This window comes from Oncorhynchus nerka, linkage group LG3 (assembly GCF_034236695.1).
Source record: "Oncorhynchus nerka isolate Pitt River linkage group LG3, Oner_Uvic_2.0, whole genome shotgun sequence".
In the NCBI taxonomy this organism is placed as follows: domain Eukaryota; kingdom Metazoa; phylum Chordata; class Actinopteri; order Salmoniformes; family Salmonidae; genus Oncorhynchus; species Oncorhynchus nerka.
In genome coordinates this window covers 43,239,730-43,254,839 of record NC_088398.1, presented here as the reverse complement: position 1 = coordinate 43,254,839, position 15,110 = coordinate 43,239,730, and the positions used below count along the sequence as shown (strand labels likewise).

Here is a 15,110-nt window from a genome sequence, read left to right as displayed (position 1 = left end):
TTGATGATCTTTTTGGCCTTCCTGTGACATTGGGTGCTGTAGGTGTCATGGAGGGCAGGTAGTTTGCCCCCGGTGATGCGTTGTGCAGACCGCACCACCCTCTGGAGAGCCTTGCGGTTTTGGGGCTGTGCAGCTGCCATACCAGGCTGTGATACAGCCCAACAAGATGCTCTCGATTGTGCATCTGTAAAAGTTTTTCAGGATTTTGGGTGACAGGCCAAATTCCTTCAGCCTCCTGAGGTTGAAGAGGCGCTGTTGCGCCTTCTTCACCACACTGTCTGTGTGGGTGAACAATTTCAGTTTGTCTGTGATGTGTACACACAGGAACTTAAAACTTTCCACCTTCTTCACTACTGTCCCGTCGATGTGGATCGGGGGCTGCTCCCTCTGCTGTTTCCTGAAGTCCACGATCATCTCCTTTATTTTGTTGACATTGAGTGTGAGGTTATTTTCCTGACACCACACTCCGAGGGCCCTGACCTCCTCCCTGTAGGCCGTCTCGTCGTTGTTGGTAATCAAGCCTACCACTGTAGTGTCGTCTGCAAACTTGATGATTGAGTTGGAGGTGTGCATGGCCACGCAGTCATGGGTGAACAGGGAGTACAGGAGAGGGCTGAGAACGCACCCTTGTGGGGCACCAGTGTTGAGGATCAGCGGGGTGGAGATGTTGTTACCTAGCCTCACCACCTGGGGGCGGCCCGTCAAGAAGTCCAGGACCCAGTTGCACAAGGCGGGGTCGAGACCCAGGGTCGAGCTTAATGACGAGTTTGGAGGGTACTATGGTGTGAAATGCTGAGCTGTAGTCGATGAACAGCATTCTTACATAGGTATTCCTATTGTCCAGATGGGTTTGGGCAGTGTGCAGTGTGATTGCGATTGCGTCATCTGTGGACCCATTGGGGCGGCAAGCAAATTGGAGTGGGTCTAGGGTGTCAGGTAGGGTGGAGGTGATATCGTCCTTGACTAGAATTCGATATGCTGATCAAATTTAGAGAGCCTTGTTTTCAGATTGGCCTTGTTAAAATTCCCAGCTACAATAAATGCAGCTTCAGGATATGTGGTTTCCAGTTTACATAGAGTCAAATGAAGTTCTTTCAGGGCCGTCAATGTGTCTGCTTGGGGGGGGATGTACACGACTGTGATTATGATCGAATAGAATTATCTTGGTAGATAATGCGGTCGGCATTTGATTGTAAGGAATTCTAGGTCAGGTGAACAAAAGGACTTGAGTTCCTGTATGTTGTTATGATCACACCATGTCTCGTTAATCATATGGCATACACCCCCGCCCTTCTTCTTACCAGAGAGATGTTTGTTTCTGTCGGCTCGATGCGTGAAGAAGCCAGGTGGCTGTACCGATTCTGATGACGTATCCCGAGTGAGCCATGTTTCCGTGAAACAAAGAACGTTACAATCTCTGATGTCTCTCTGGAAGGCAACCCTTGCTCGGATTTTATCCACCTTGTTGTCAAGAGACAGGACATTGGCGAGTAGTATGCTCAGGAGTGGTGCGCGATGTGCCCGTCGACAGAGCCTGACCAGAAGTGCGCTCCCTCTGCCCCTTCTGCGGCGCCGTTGTTTTGGGTCGCCAGATGGGATCCGATCCTTTGTCCTGGGTGGTGGACCAAACTGAGGATCCGCTTCGGGAAAGTCGTATTCCTGGTCGTAATGTTGGTGAGTTGACGTTGCTCTTATATCCAATAGTTCTTCCCGACTGTATGTACCTAAACCTAAGATTTCCTGGGGTAACAATGTAAGAAATAACACATAAAAAAACTAAATACCGCATAGTTTCCTAGTAACGAAGCGAGGCGGCCACCTCTGTCTAATGTGTATTCATGTGATATTTGAGTGACTTAAACATTACTACAAAATCTATGGGCTAAAAAAACCTAGCTAAAAATGTTAGTTGTTCTGGACACTTCTGACAAGATGTAAATAGCTCTCTAAGGTATGCAATGACTGACATGACAAGAGGAAAACGGATAATGGACTACCGTTATGCATTCTACTATTACAACTTTCAAGAGTAAATTGAAAGCCGGACTGAGTTCCCTAAAAAAATGTAATTATCATATCATCGTGTGATTCTCAAGTTTACTTTGAGGTGCTGGTTATTGTATCAATATTTTCTCATCAAGGCGTTTCCACCGCCATTCCTCACATAATACATTTTACAGACAGAAAAAGATCCCACCATGTCGAACGAACTAATTGTCTGTTGGCATTTATAAAATTGTACTGACATTTCATGTTTCCATCAGCCTGGTCGTAACTTTTTCCATATGTCAGGTAATTCATCCGCATGAAATGGTTGGATGGAAACATGGTTAGTGATAATGGTTGTCTATTTCACATAAGGGAACATGCACAGCTGAGGAACATGCTCCCTGAGAGTATACTTTTTCATATCTTAAGAAAATATACAAAAAGTATATTTAACTTAAATGGCCACAAAATATATTTAAAGTATTCTTTAAAAAAAATGCATGTATACATGTTTTGGGCATATTACCCAGCATCATTTTCTGCAGCTGAAGTTGTGATTTGTAAAATGACGTTGTCCCTCATTTTTAGCTTGTTCAAATGTTTTGATGTTCATTTTCCAACTGAATAATGTACTTTTAATTTTTTTTAACTGTTAATTTATATCCATAATGTTTCAAAAATGTTCAGAAATTTTACTTGTAAATTGCTTCTCTAGCCACATCTGCTTTGTAAATAGCCTTAACATTGGCTGAGAAGGTATCAATCAAGGTATCCTTTACATGCTAATTACAGTCGCTAATGTGGTTAATGAGTAGACGTCTTTTTCAATTATAAAAGTATAGTTGAAACAGATTATAAATACACTTTATCTGTAAAGACAATTCAGGAATTCAAATCCCATTTTGGTATACTTCTACTTTATGAGAATATACATAAAATATAGTTAAGGTGTATTCAAAGTATATTTGTTTTGCTTTTTATACTAAGAATGTACTTAAGTACAAAAAGTGTCAAAATGTTGATTGTTACCACCTGGGGGCGGCCCGTCAGGAAGTCCAGGATCCAGTTGCAGAGGGAGGTGTTTAGTCCCAAGTTCCTTAGCTTAGTGATGAGCTTTATGGGCACTATGGTGTTGCATGCCGAGCTGTAGTCAATGAACAGCATTCTCACACAGGCATCACTGCCTGGTATGGCAACTGCTCGGCATCCGACCGTACTGCGCTACAGAGGATAGTGCATACAGCTCATTACATCACTGAGGCCAAGCTTCCTGCCATCCAGGACCTACTGTATCTACTAGTCGTGTCAGAGGAAGGCCCCAAAAATTGTCAAAGACTCCAATCACCCAAGTCATAGGCTGTTCTCTCTGCTATCGCACGGCAAGCGGTACCTGAGTGCCAAATCTAGGTTCAAAAGGCTCCTTCTACTCCCAAGCCATAAGAACAGTTGAACAGTTAATCAAATGGCCATCGGACTAGATGGATTGACACCCCCCACCCTTTTTGTTTTTACACTGCTGCTACTCACATTTTATTATCTTATACCTACAAGTACAAATGACCTCGACTAACCTTATCCTCCCGTACATTGACTCGGTACCGGTACCCCCTGTATATAACCTCATTATTGTTCTTTTATTGTGTTATTGTTTTTTGTTCATTCATTTATTTAATTTAGTTTATATAGTAAATATTTTCTTTACTCTATTTTCTTAAAACTACATGGTTGGTTAAGGGCTAAGCATTTCACGGTAAGGTGAAATTGTATTTGGCGCATGTGAGAGATTTGATTTGATTTGAAATGCATATAACAAGTAGTTTAATAAAAAATGTAGGTGAAATGAGAATACTATTGGTTAGTATAGGCTACTATTCTATAGGCTATACTATACTATATACAGTGCACTTGAGTTTTTCCACATTTTGTTACGTTACAGCCTTATTCTAAAATAGATTAAATAAACGCATTTACTCATCAATCTACACATAATACCCCATAATGACAAAGCAAAAACAGGTGTAGAACTTTTACAAATGTATTAAAAAATGTACACCAATTTATACCAATTTACATAAGTATTCAGACCCTTTGATATGGTACCAAAAAATGTCTGCAGCATTGAAGGTCGCCAAGAACACAGTGGACTACATCATTCATAAATTGAAGAAGTTTGGAACTACCAAGGCTCTTCCTAAAACTGGCCGCCCCTTGTAAAACTGAGCAAACGGTGCAGAAGGGCCTTGGTCAGAGAGATAAAGAACCTGATGGCCACTGCCAGAGCTCCAGAGTTCCTCTGTGGAGATGGGAGAACTTTCCAGAAGGACATCCATCTCTGCAGCACTCCACCAATTAGGCCTTTATGGTAGGCCCATCCAACCTGAGAGAGCTTGAGAGGACTGTCTGCACTGGACTAGTTAGTGCTGCAATTCAAGTATAGGCCTATATCATCTCACACAGAGTGTTGTTGTCTGTTCACACTGCTATGCTTTATCTTGGCCAGGACGCAGTTGTAAATGAGAACTTGTTGTCAACTAGCCTACCTGGTTAAATAAAGGTGAAATAAAAATAAATAAAAATAAAAATAAAGTGATATGTATAGCATGATTAGCATTGAAACAGTTGAATGTCCAGACTAACCAGCCATGGTGACCAGTCCACTGTCACTGATGTGGACAATATGATTATGTAACTTATGATTCCTGCAGATGGACTGAGTGTCCTTGGAGCTGGCCTGTGACCGCCGGACAAATACCACTCCAGGCTGCCAAGACATCTCCTCTCCTCACTGCACAGGACAAAGAGACCAGATAGAGTGAGACCACACACACACACACACACACAGGCGTAGGCACGGACCCACGCACACACATGGACAAACACACACGCACACGCTCGCACGCACGCACACACACACACACAGACACACACACGTGACAAACACTAACACACCCACCATATGTTTTACTATCCTTGTGGGCACCTAAAATGAATTTCCATTCGAAATCCTATTTTCCCTAACTAACCCTAACCCTGATTCTAAACCTAAACCTTATTCTAACTCTAAACCTAACCCCTAAGTTTAAAATAGCCTTTGTCCTCGTAGGGATGTGGAAAATGTCCCTACGAGGGAGAATTTCTTGTTTTTACTATCCTTGGGGGGACTTTTGGGGATTTCCGGTACCCATGAGGATTTGAGTTTGAGTTTGAGTTTATTTTATTTTTACAGGCACATTAATCAACGTTTCAGTAAAAGTGCCGGTTTTAGCCAGCCGGCTAATTTTCAACCGCAGTCCCTGGGCAGGTTATTAAAAACAATTACAATATAGACAATAGCAACATAGAACAAGCAAGACATAGCAACATAGGACAAGCAAGACATAGCATACAGACAGAGCAACATAGGACAAGCAAGACGTAGCATACAGACAGAGCAACATAGAACAAAAAGCAGCAAGACAAAATTCATAAAAGCAACAAAGTGTTTCCACACCTCACAAGCTACAGACAACAGACAACATGGAAAGCGGCAACACACAGCTAGGGACCATGTTCACAAATCTGATTGACCCTTAGCCATGTCTTCAAGCATTTTGTGAAAGTGTGATATGTGGTGCAGTTATGTGTGTCTGATGGCAGTGTATTCCAGACATGGGAAGCTCTCACAGAGAATGCAGATTTACTAAAGGTGCTTTTCCTTAGGAGAACTATACAGTCACCTCTCATGGCAGACCTTGTGGATCTGCTGCCATATTTCTGGGTTTTCTGTTTAACAAAAATATTGAGTGGAGGGGGAGCCAGGCCATTAAGGATCTTGAATACAAGACATGCGTCGGTGTATTGCACAAGATTTTCCCAACTCAAGAGCTCATGCTTTCTAAGGATGTGACAATGATGATGGCTATTGGGCTTCCTATCAAGCACTTTGAGAGCCTGTTTGTAGACAGACTGAATAGGTTTTAATGTTGTACAGCAAGCTTGGGCCCAACTAGTCAAGCAGTATGTTAAGTGGGGGAGTATCATAGATTTGAAGTACAGTTTTGCTACCTCTGTAGTCAAACAATTTTGTATAAATCGGAAATTAGCTAGGTTGAATTTGATTATTTGAATTAACTTTTTCACATGCTTTTTAAAAGAGAGGTTGGAATCAAGTATGATGCCAAGGTACTTAAAATCGGATACCACCTGGAGCTTCTCCCCTGACACATAGACATCTGGCTCAGTAGCATCTGTTGCCCTCTTTGTGAAGAACATGCAAACAGTTTTTTTCACATTGAGATGCAAACACGAGTCACTGAGCCACTTTGTAACCTGGACCATTACAGTAGTGAGTTCTTGTGCAGCTTGTTGTTTGCTCTTTGCATGCACATATATCACTGTATCATCTGCATACATTTGAACTTCAGACCCAGTACAGACAGAAGGTAGATCATTAATGTACAGGCTGAACAGGAGGGGCCCCAGTATTGACCCTTGGGGCACGCCCACATCATAGCTACGAGTGGGCGACAGCTCATTGCTCACTCTGACACAGTGAGTTCTGCCTTCAAGGTATGATTTCATCCATCTCAAGGCATCAGGGGAAAAGTTGAACTTGGACAATTTTGTGATGAGAATCTCATGGTTAACAGTATCAAAAGCCTTCCTTAGGTCCAAAAGCACAGCCCCAACAGCACCCCCTTTGTCCATCTTGGACTTCACATTTTCCAGAAGAAAGCAGTTGGCCGTTTCTGTGGAGTGTTTCGCTCTGAAGCCAAACTGCATGGAGTGTAATGTGAAGGGGCTGTTGTTGAGGTGGGCAATCAGTTGTTCTGCTACACACTTTTCAACAACCTTTGACACCACAGGTAGTATACTAATGGGCCTGTAGTTACTCACGTCAGCTGGGTCGCCTGATTTAAAGATGGCCGTTATTATGGATTATGGCTTAAGAAGCCCACGCACACACACATTATAGTACACATGGCAGGAGAGACACAGCTATGAGAGGGATGGACATCTAGTGAAATCATCGCATGCTGCTACTGCAATCCAGCGGCCTCGCTCTCTCTATTCCACCACATCCCAGCCCCAACTAAAGCCTAAATAACACCTCACTCCTCTACTGCTAGAAAAGAAATGAGTTCCAGTTCCTACCCCACAAAATCCACTCTCTCTTTATATCGAGGTGACATATAAAGAATTAAATATTAATATGCTGTTGTGTATCGATTGAAAAAAATTGCTGCCAACATAATGGGCTGGTTGATATTTCTGAATAAAACAATGACAAACTCGTTATCAAAGGGCATTTTTTAAAACATTTATGACAGCTGAGTAGCTCTGGGGCTGAAGGCCTCACATGGCCTAAAAGGGGAGCAGATGAATACAATGCACATTTGTAGCACCGGTGCAAAGTGAGATCTATGCATGATAAACAACATCTCTGTCTGCATCCCAAATGGCATCTTATTCCCTATTTAGTGAACTACTTTCGACCAGGACCCACAGAACTCTGGTCAAAAGTAGTACACTATATAGGGAATATGGTGGTATTTGGGTATTTGGTCTCCATCTCTGGCTGTATTAACCATGGGGGACCTGCTGGTTGCATTCAAGAGTTCACCGGCTCAGTCTGATTGACTGAGTAAGGCGTTTCAGTCCACACCCCAAAATCTTTCAACTCACACTAAAAACATATACATTTACCCTTCCTCAGAAAATATGGCCGTGAACAAAGAAAATATTCTTCCACTCCGAAATGTGGGTTGTCTGAGATGTGAAGGATACAATATGAAAAAGAGTGCAATTTTTTTTTTTTTTATGAGAAAATATGAGTTGAACTGATGGGTCCTTTGTTGGGATGAGTCATTATCAGGGAATGGTGTGGAAACATTCCACCAGGCCAGAAAGTCCAGTCAGTCCGTACTGCAGTAGGAGAACAAAGCAGGCCCAGTGCTTCAGCTGCAGCAGCAGGCCAGTGGTGTGTTACTGTTACAGCACTGTTAGTTAGACCTGGTTTCAAAGACTATTTGAAATCTTTATAATACTATAAGTGATTGCTTTAACCTGCTTGGAGAGCCAGATGGGTGGTGTTTGCAGCTCTGTGACTATTCTATTGGTTCTATTGTGACATGCAAGCTCAATCAAGCCCAGCTAAAGTATTTTAAATTTTTTCAAATAGTATTTGAACCCAGGTCTGGTTCCAGTAGGGATCTGTAGCCGTCTGCTGGGTGTCACTCAGAGGTTGGTGTGACTGTGAGAAGCCATGGAGACCCATTCCTATCGGGAAGGACTGAAGGAAGGACTGAGGAGACACTGCCTGTCCACTCCAGGCCACTGTGTCTCCACCGAGGTGACACTACCGCGCAATGTGACAAATCCCCCCTGGAACGATCCACCTCTCCTCTCCTCCTTTTCTCTGCTGCTCGGATGACTGGAGACTCCACGTCTGGAGCCGGAGCACGTCCACAGGCAAGGACGGAGAGATGAGACGGAGGAGAGGAGTCGGCTGCCTCATGGCCTCCCGCTCCATCACTTCACACTTCCTTTTTGTCTTTCTCGGGCTGCAGGGCCTTCTGCTCCGACTGTGACCACAGGACTTGGGGAGACAGGGTCTCGCCCAGACATACGCCACATGTCAGCCCGGCCGGCCGTCCAGAGCTCAGAGCACACTGGCTGCAGCCTGGAGCCTCCTGGGATGCTGGTCTGAGACGCAGAGCCGCAGAGCCACCATGACACATAGTCCTTCTCCATATGTTCCATACAGACAGAGCTACTGTACCGTACAGGTGCCACCTCTCCACTGTCTCGAGGTCTGCGGTAGACGTAAAGGAAAGCTGGGAAGCTAATGAGTAGGAAATGTGAAAAAGCTTTTTGGGCTAATCTTATGCAGGATATAGCAAATGATGACAGATTAAAAATAATGGAGAACGCAATGCTTTGGGATTACCGTGCCATTAGATTGGCTGGCCAAGAGAGGATGTGGAGGCAGACTAGAACCAAGATAATCAATCAAATAATCTCAACAACCCCTTGTCCACTGAAAACAATTAGACCACTTCTCAAAAATCAATAGCACCGCATTCTGTTTAGATACCCACCAGTCCTTCATTTAATCAAGTCTCTCTGGGATTTGATAAACCAGTTAGTCGGTAAAACCATCAGAGGCCCCAAATAAAAATCGCAAATGGAAAACAATATAATGTAATGCGATATTGGTTATTTTTCACTGGTTCATTAAACAAACCTCCCATGTGGAGGTACAGTTTAGGGGAATATAAAAGAGATCATCTGTTTTGTTCCTAAGTTTTGAGGGAAACAACAGGGCAGCAAGGCATCATACTGTAGCTGAAGGAAACCAAATAACCATGTGGACGAAAATAAATAGGGCTTCATAAAGTTCCTATGAGATATCCTCAAAGTGGTGTTGGTTGATGTCTCCTGTTTCTCGACTGCAGGTACCATGCATAATTAAAGCAGGGATTTGTATCTGTCTGCACTCTGTGCCCTCCTGATGAATTCATATCTGGTGGAAGTCCTACACTGTGCTACACTGACATCACATTAGCCCATTTATATTAGTCAGCTGCTTGCTCCATCAGCTATTTGTAAAACTAGAGAGGGGAAAAAAAATACTGTGAGATTGTCGGACGTGTATTTATTATCATAAATGTCTTATGAATTAGGTATGATTCTAATGTCAGGGCTATAATGCCGTAAGTGTAAATGCAAAGCACACTGGGTGATTCATGGCTTGGGAAGGAAACATGTTTTGACATTGCCAAGCTATAGCTTTAGCGTCGTGGCCTTCCCTTCCATAATGCCATACAAGATTCACTTGATGATGCATAGAATGTGATCGTTTCACTCATATCGATTTTTTTAAAAAAAAATTTAATGATCCAAACGTTTGATATCACTGGAGATACAGGCTAATGGAGTTATTTAAGTGATAATTCCCGAGAAGCCGGTGTTTGGAGGATATATTGGCACGGGTGTTGTTAGGCCCGAGACGAAGTCGAGGTCCGGCAAACCATGCCAATATATCCTCCAAACACCGGCTTCGAGGGCATTATCACTTTTATACAAACGGGTTACGAACATATTCAAATAATGATTGACATATTTTCATTAAAAAAATGTTGTTTTGATGAATTTATTCATACTATTTCATCCTTTCACAAGATATAGTCATGACACAAAACAGGGGTTGCTGCCCAAGCCGGCTGGTCACTCGTTCTATCGGTTCGGTTGCCAAAGACGCAATCTAGTCATTCAGTCTTTTTGTTCTGTATCTATGGACGCGACCCAGTCGTTCGTTCTATATGTTCCATTGCCATACTGGATGACAACGTCCTTATCCCTAGCTTGCTAGCTAGCCAACTACGGCTAATTTACAGTCACGTCAAACAGTGCAGACAGAATAACAACGAAGTAGCTGCATTTGTTTAAGCTGTTTTCTAGTGACATTTATTTGGATACATCCATAACAATGAGCTAATGAGGCACGATTTCACCTGGCTTAGAAAATGTGCAAACAACACAGCTAACACAATCAATTCAAACTGAAGCTGGAAAGACTGCAAACTAGCTGCACTTCGTCTTGTTTGAACTTTTTCAATTTACATTTCTTTCTTTGACGTAAATTTGATTTGTATATATCCATACAAATTATGCCAGCTGATTCATGATTTCGACTAGTTGAGAAATGCTGCCTGTCTGTCTGCCTCGTCCCAACACATTCATTACTATGGGACAGCTGGAGATCGAATTTGAATATTGAAACAATATTGCAAATGTTGGACAGACAGACAGCAAGGTTTATTCAAATCTCCGCTGTTGAAAACGAAATCTTAGTCTAAAAGAAATGTGAGATAATATCTAGATGCTTTTTATAGTGAAGATCAAGTTTCTAAATTGACTGGCTGGGCTGATGAGACAGTGGATTGCACAGTCAGATGTGGAATAGACACCGGCTGGCATGCGATTATAACCAATCAGCATTCAGGATTAGACCCACCCGTTGTATAATATATAGATAACCAACACATGTGGCATTATTAAACATTTGTAAAAAAAAATCTGTTAGAAATATGATCTTAATAATTGTATCGGTAGAGATATTATATTTTTACACTGTGAATCCCTCATAAGCAGGTGCGTGTAGGGTTGCACAATCCTATGTTTTCCAGAAGTCTGGAAGATTCCTGGAATCAGGAAGAAATAAGCAGGACATCTAGAATCCTCCAACCAGGATATCTTTTGGGTGGAAAGTTACTGTCATTTTTCAATCCTAGGCCTATGTCATAGTCACCTTCGACATCGGGGCTGAGGTAGTGTCTGTGGTTCTGCTGATGGTTATCTTCTCCCAGGGCAGGAAGAAGATGACGCGTCCGTCGCTGGTGGCTGGGTCCAGGAGACCCATGTTGTCTGGACTGAAGGTAGGGGGCAGGGGGTGTGGTGGAGGGGGGAGTGGTGGAGGCAGAGGGGAGGAAGCAAACAAGAAGACTACATTAACCTTTGGTCTGCTGGGGGGCGTGAGAGGGCCAACTGGGGGACACCCCATAATCAGGCTCCTGTCAACTCTCTTTCCAGGAGATTAATTCTGCTGGTTTCAATCCCAGCTACGCTGCTGCTCCCGTAGAGTTCCAGCCACACCATAGCCCACATATTGTCCTGTTTAAAACACATGCACACGGTACTGACTCAATTTAATACAGGAAACAGTGGAGGGGTGGAGGTGGCAGGGGGGGGGGGTAGCTTTGTTCCACAGTGAACACAAATAACATGCATCATCAAGAAAACCAGCACTGAGTAGGGAGGAATCCAATCAGGAAGTCAATTCGCAACAGCATCACAGGAAAGTCGGGTTGAGTAGGCCAAAAGCTCTCTTCAAAAATCGGGATTTCATCTGGAGATAAACGGCATACGATGCCATCTGTTTGCTTGATTTCACTCTTCGAAAATGGGCTCGTCGACCTAACAGGAAGTGTGAAGATACACAAAAGGACCTGATGCTCCTGAACAGAGCCCCTCAGCAGTAAGTACCTGTTCTGAACCATCCATGCAAGAGCTTCTTTAATCTTAAAGAGTACCTATGTTTTGTCCTGGCTGTCCCTGTCTCCGTGGCTCAGCCGAAGGTGCTAATGAATTGATCAGGCAGGCGCTAATGATGCAGTGACGCAGGGGGGGGGATGACAGAGACGGAAGGGGGCGTCGTTTGTTACCTGTAATAGCCCGGGATGACGATGTGCACCCCAGCACTGGGCTGATAGATGTTGGGGTTCTTCTGATCATCCATTTTCCGCAGTGCGTCGGTAAAAGGTCCCGTGGCATTGATAACACATTTGGCTCTGACATCAAATTCCTGCCCTATGAAAGAAAACAGCATCAATCATCAGGAGCCATTCATCTGTACCCAGTGACAACCGGGATTATTCATTTATCAGCCGACACCCCTTCCGTAATAGAGTGGCCCGCGTGTGTCCATGGGAGACTTCAGAGGATTGTAATTAATAGGAAACAGACACACCTAATTTCCCTCTCGCCTCTTTGTGTCAAAGTGCAGCCCAAGAGGCAGTGTGTGAGGGAGTGCTTTTAATGTGCACAGGGAAATGTATGTGTCCCAAATGGCATCCTTTCCACTGTTAAGATAAGTACTTTCGGTCAGAAGTAGTGCACTATGTATGGCTAAGGTTACCATTTGGGATTCAGGCAATGTTTGTTAATATGCTGCCTGATGTTGACGAGCCTTTATAATGGGGCACATATCAAAGGTAGCATGATGAAACTAAATGATCTGTTTTGACAACGGCTTGAATGATGGACCATCCTCCTAATTTGACTTGTGTCCAAATGAAAGCAGAGACATTTACCTCTGACATAAAAATGACATTTTGTTAGAATTTAAAGCAAAATACTGATTCAATGTGTTCCTAGTAGCACTTTCCTTGGGAGGTCTCTCTCTCATAAACGAAAGTGAAATGTTTCTTCCTCTTCTTCAGAAGGAAAGAAAGAAAAGCACCACTTCCATCTTTCAAAACATGAGGGGGCAGTCATGTATTGAGATCCTAAAATCTTGGTTACTCATGAAACCCATCTGTTCCCCTTACAGCTTTATTCCTCCAAAGCCATTCCTATGCATGACATTTAAAAGGTAAGTAAGGCCATTTGGAGAACGCTCATTCCGTATTACATTGCTAGCAGATCTGAAAGAGCCCTTTACACCATAAAACCCTTATAAAATATTAAAGCCCCACATTAGATGTGCTATGACTATGTGCAAAATAGCCCTGATTAACAGGGCTCCCTAACAGGCAGGCTCTGAGCGTTAGCGCCTCGTGTTGAGTGCTAGGGAGCAGGGAGGAAGAAGCAGCGGCTTTGTAGCTGTAGTTTTACCTGTGATCACGTCCCTGCAACGCACTCCACAGACCCTCTCCGTGCCCATCTGAGGATCTGCCCTCTTCAGTAGGTGCACCACTTCAGTGTAATTGGCTATGGCAGCCCTATACCTGGCAGCAGTGAGGGCGATGGCGAGATTCATTCGAGCATCGTCGCGTTGTCCTGCAGCAGGGGGACAGGAACAGGGGAGCGGATGTGAGTCACCCCCAGCCTGTGACTGGTGGTATGGAAGTGTGTCGGAACCGATATGTCACATCTGTCCCTGTCACTTTGTATCAGTGGGATGGCTGCTCTGGCCACACAAGGAGGACACTTAAAGCCACAGTGGGCCTTTGGCCTGTGTGTGCAGTGGGGTCCGCGTGCCCTGACCTTCCCAACCCCCGTTCCCCTGCACTGGGCTAGGGGGTTCCACAAGAAGAGCAGCAGGCTGAGCTCAGTGAGCTGGGCCTCAAAGTGTTAAACCCACCAAGTTGAGGGCTAGGAGTTTTTACTAACCTGTTCTTTGAAAGCCCATGCGTATTTTTATACACACACACTGCATGAGACCGCAAGTGTGCCGTCACTGCCTGCAAGCATGACACTCATTTTGTTACAGGAAACATAATCACTATAATATGTGTGCTTCATACACGTTGCTCCCGATTTAATAGGCACCTCAGTTAGGAAACGCAGGAGACTAGGTCAAGTGAGGATAGACTCAACTTAAAAATCAATCACTAATGCTGCTCCCTTTCAAAATGGGTAAAAAAACAGGGGGGTGATAATGGTAGTGATAATTGCAAAATAATCATTCGCAATGTCCCTGGTAGCCATGCTCTCCAATACATCAGCATCAGGAGCGGGACTCTGACAGGGACGGATTCTATTTGTAAAGCAGAAGATCCCTCCTCAGATTCCTTTTAATGGAGAGAGGAATCTGGTATGAAGATGAATGGATGAATCCCTCTCTGGCTTGAGAATATACCCAGATCTATGTTCAAGAGTCAGCAGGTCATACATTCTGTCATTTAAATGAAAGGGTCTAAAAGGTGACAAATGAACAAAGCCCGGTTTCATTAGGAAGGGCTTCTTATGTACGTCTTTGAAGATTTATCGCTGGGAAATCTGTTGGTTTATAGTAGAGAAGAGGATAGAGATGATGATTCACTTTTAATGTTGGTGTCTTGGACGACTTTCTTTCTGTTTGTTTTTACCAGGTCGGGGTTCAAGTCCTCATTGTTGGCCTTGAGGAGGAGAGAAGGTTGCTACTTTGCAGGAATGAGCAGGTTCTTTTGTGCCCTGATTTATTTGCGGTTTGAACAACCAGAGGCTAGGTAACTGGTAGGCTCTGCTGGTTAATGCTACCGCATGCTCCGAGCCATTCCACCACTAAGAAAAAGAAATAAACTGGAAACAAAAAAGTAAAACACAAGAAAACATCAGATTTAAAGGCCACATTTTAGAATGAATTATATACAAGAGTATGCACCCAGCCATGATGTATTAGAAAGACCATAGTATTCCCTTCCAAATCTCTGTGGGCTGAATATGACCATTAGAGTGTATGGTTGGCTAACATGCACTGTGCTGTGGATGTACACAGCAAATCAGATACTTAGGGGCTAGAGTCAGTGTGTCTCATCCCGGATGATTGTTGAGCCCCCTGCTGACCTCTAACCTCATGATTCACAGTTCGCCACTATGTGCCTGTCTCTGCTGCCTGTCACAAATTAGCAGCGCCCAGATTAGAGCTACACCCATCA

General features: G+C 43.7%; 1 pseudogene; it reads right to left on the bottom strand.

The window, feature by feature from the left end:
- Positions 1-15,110, bottom strand: part of LOC115108326 (glycerol-3-phosphate dehydrogenase, mitochondrial-like) — a 38,053-nt pseudogene that overhangs the window by 13,168 nt on the left and 9,775 nt on the right.